Source organism: Ranitomeya imitator, chromosome 3, assembly GCF_032444005.1.
Source record: "Ranitomeya imitator isolate aRanImi1 chromosome 3, aRanImi1.pri, whole genome shotgun sequence".
NCBI lineage: Eukaryota > Metazoa > Chordata > Amphibia > Anura > Dendrobatidae > Ranitomeya > Ranitomeya imitator.
In genome coordinates, this window is record NC_091284.1 from 169,663,930 (window position 1) to 169,668,146 (window position 4,217).

Consider the following 4,217-nt stretch of genomic DNA (forward strand, 5'->3'; position numbering starts at 1 on the left):
AATCAGAATGCGGCTTTCCGCCCGGTTCTGTCACGTGATCGTGACGTGTCGGAGGAGGTGATTGAGAGTGATTGACGGCGCTGCCAGGGAGGAACTAGCGTGGGCGTGGACGCTGTGGGGTCAGGTGGCGGGTAGGGCGTGGGTGTCTGTGTGTGCGCGAAACCTGGAAGAGAACTAATGAATACTAAACTCCTACAATGCTTTCTCCACGGGGTCACCGGGCACGGACTGTACCCGCCATTCCCCGGGACCACCACACTGTAGTCCCGGCTAGTCCCCCGGAATGTCGGAGAGGTGGAAAGTGCGGGCGCAGGGCCGTGTTCTCACTGCACGGCACTCTGTGGGGTCTTCACCAAGATTCTTTGAAAATCTTCAGTTTCCCTGGCAGGGAGGGGGCTCCGCATTCGCCATGTCGAGGCCAGGACTGTCATCTATGCTACTTTCACACTTGCCTTTTTCAGCTTCCATCACAATCCGTCGATTTTTTGCAAAAAAATGTGCCCATAGACTTGTATTAGGCTTCTTTCACACTAGCGTCGGGCCCGGCCCGTCGCAGTGCGTCGGGCCGAGGTTACGTTCACACTAGCGTTGCGCCGCCCTGCGTCGGCGACGCAACGCGCGACGCATCGAAAAACGCGCGCAAACGCGCGCAAAAACGCGTGCGTTTTGCGACGCGTGCGTCGTTTTTGACCAAAATCGGACGCACAGAAAATGCAACTTGTAGCGTTTTCGTGCGTCCGACGCCAGCGTCGGAAACGACGCACGTGGCGAAAAACGCAACCAAAAAGACGCACGCGTCCCCTATGTTAAACATAAGGGCGCGTCGCCGCTGCGTCGCCGCTGCGTCGCCGACGCAACAGCGGCGCAACGCTAATGTGAACTTAGACTTACCGACGCTAGCGTTGCCTCCGCCGCACAACGGGTGCAGCGGATGCTGCTTTTGTCTAAGTTCACATTAGCGTTGCGCCGCTGTTGCGTCGGCGACGCAGCGGCGACGCGCCCCTATGTTTAACATAGGGGACGCGTGCGTCTTTTTGGTTGCGTTTTTCGCCACGTGCGTCGTTTCCGACGCTAGCGTCGGACGCACGAAAACGCTACAAGTTGCATTTTCTGTGCGTCCGATTTTGGTCAAAAACGACGCACGCGTCGCAAAACGCGCGCGTTTTTGTGCGCGTTTGCGCGCGTTTTTCGATGCGTCGCGCGTTGCGTCGCCGACGCAGGGCGGCGCAACGCTAGTGTGAACGTACCCTTTCAGCGCATCCGCTGCCCCATTGTGAGGTGCGGGGAGGTGGGGGAGGAGTTCCGGCCGCGCATGCGCGGTCGGAAAAGACGGTCCGTCGGCTGCAAAAAATGTTACATGGAACGTTTTTTGCGGCCGACGGTCGGCCGAAAAACGGCGCAACCGTCGCGCGGCAATCCGTCGCAATGCGTCGCGTAATGTTAGTCAATGGAGAAAAAACGCATCCTGCAAACACTTTTGCAGGATGCGTTTTTTCTGCAAAACGACGCATTGTGACGGATTGCAGTTAACGCTAGTGTGAAAGTAGCCTTAGTGACGAATTGTGACGGATGGCCATCCGTTTCATCCGTCGTGCACTGGATCCGTCGGAAAGTAGTGGTCCGAGATAACGTTCAGAGTAACGTTTTTTCTGCATGCCAGAAAATCGATCAGCGAGGCATCCTGCGCTGTCCGTCGTCAGCTATAATGGAAGCCTATGGACGCAGGATCCATCGCTGACCACCACACACAGGAATCCAGTGACGGATCACGTTTTCCCCTCTGAGCATGCCTGGAAGGATTTTCAAATCCGGGGAAAAAAGTCTCTCTCTCTCTCTCTCGCTTTAGGCCATGTTCACACAATCCTTTTTTTAATGCGGAACCGCCGCAATTTTCCCGCTGTACCCTATGGAAAACAGGAACTGCTGTGCCCACATTGCGGAAAATCCCAAAAAAAGCCGCGCTGAATAGCTGCGGTAAAAAAGAAGTACCATGTCACTTCTTTGTGCGGAACTGCAGCGGTTCTGCACCCATTGACCTCCATTGTGAGGTCAAACCCGCAGTAAAACCCGCAGACGAAAAAAATATCTGCGGGTTTTCAGCGGTTTGTGGTGCAGAACCGCTGCAGTGTGGCTGCCCCCCCGTGCTCCAATCCCACCCCCCCATGCTCCGATGCCACCCCTCGTGCTCCGACGCCCCCCCCCCGTGCCCCAATCTCCCCCCCTAAGGCCGGCTTCACACTTGCGAGTTTTACGGACGTAAGAGCGCAGAAACTACGTCCGTAAAACTCGCAAAAAATACGGCACAATTATTCTCTATGCCCCTGCTCCTATCTGCCGTATTTTCCTGATCAGTATTATACGGCTTTCTACGGCCGTACAAAATCGCAGCATGCTGCGTTTGTCACCGTACTGCGCAAGAAATACGCCAATGAAAGTCTATGGAAGCGTGAAAAATACGGATTACACACGGACAAGCAGTGTGACTTGCGAGAAATACGCAGCGGTGTTAGCGAGAAAAGCCGGTAATTCAGTGCGGTGTACAGTAAAATCACACTGACAGCTTCCAGTAGAATAGGTAGAATAAATGTGTACACATAGAATAGTTATATATATATATATATGTCAGCAGACACATATATGTATATATATTAATATTTATTCCAGCGCTATACAGCTTGAAAGCCGGTAATTCAATTACCGGCTTTTTCTTTCTCCTTCCTAAACCCGACATGATTTGAGACATGGTTTACATACAGTAAACCATCTCATATCACCTTTTTTTTGCATATTCCACACTACTAAAGTTAGTAGTGTGTATATGCAAAATTTGGGCGCTCTAGCTATTAAATTAAAGGGTTAAATGGCGGAAAAAATTGGCGTGGGCTCCCGCACAATTTTCTCCGCCAGAGTAGTAAAGCCAGTGACTGAGGGCAGATATTAATAGCCTGGAGAGGGTCCACGGTTATTGCCCCCCCCCCCCCCCCTGGCTAAAAACACCTGCCCCCAGCCACCCCAGAAAAGGCACATCTGGAAGATGCGCCTATTCTGGCACTTGGCCACTCTCTTCCCATTCCCGTGTAGCGGTGGGATATGGGGTAATGAAGGGTTAATGCCACCTTGCTATTGTAAGGTGACATTAAGCCTAATTAATAATGGAGAGCCGTCAATTATGACACCTATCCATTATTAATCCAATTGTAGTAAAGGGTTAAATAAAACACAAACACATTTAAAATTATTTTAATGAAATAAAAACAATGGTTGTTGGAGTATTTTATTCTACGCCCAATCCAGTCACTGAAGACCCTCGTTCTGTAAGTAAAAAAACATAATAAACCAACAATATCCTTACCCTCCGCAGATCTGTAACGTCCAACAATGTAAATCCATCTGAAGGGGTTAAAATATTTAGCAGCCACGAGCTTTGCTAATGCAATGATGCTCATGGCTGCAAAAACCCCGGAAAATGAAGGTAAAGTAGGTCAATGACCTATATTTATCTGCATTTGCGGTGAGGCGCCCTCTGCTGGCTGTTTCTAGATCGTGGGAACTTTCCTAGAAAGCTCCCAGGCTCGAGTTCATATGAGGACAACCAGCAGAGGGCGCCTCTTATGAACTCGAGCCTGGGAGCTTTCTAGGAAAGTTCCCACGATCTAGAAACATCCAGCAGAGGGCGCCTCACCGCAAATGAAGCTAAATATAGGTCATTGACCTACTTTACCTTCATTTTCTGGGGTTTTTGCAGCCATGAGCATCATTGCATTAGCAAAGCTCGTGGCTGCAAAATATTTTAACCCCTTCAGATGGATTTACATCGTTGGACGTTACAGATCTGCGGAGGGTAAGGATATTGTTGGTTTATTATGTTTTTTTACTTACAGAACGAGGGTCTTCAGTGACTGGATTGGGCGTAGAATAAAATACTCCAACAACCATTGTTTTTATTTCATTAAAATAATTTTAAATAATGTGTTTGTGTTTTATTTAACCCTTTACTACAATTGGATTAATAATGGATAGGTGTCATAATTGACGCCTCTCCATTATTAATTAGGCTTAATGTCACCTTACAATAGCAAGGTGGCATTAACCCTTCATTACCCCATATCCCACCGCTACACGGGAATGGGAAGAGAGTGGCCAAGTGCCAGAATAGGCGCATCTTCCAGATGTGCCTTCTCTGGGGTGGCTGGGGGCAGATGTTTCTAGCCAGGGGG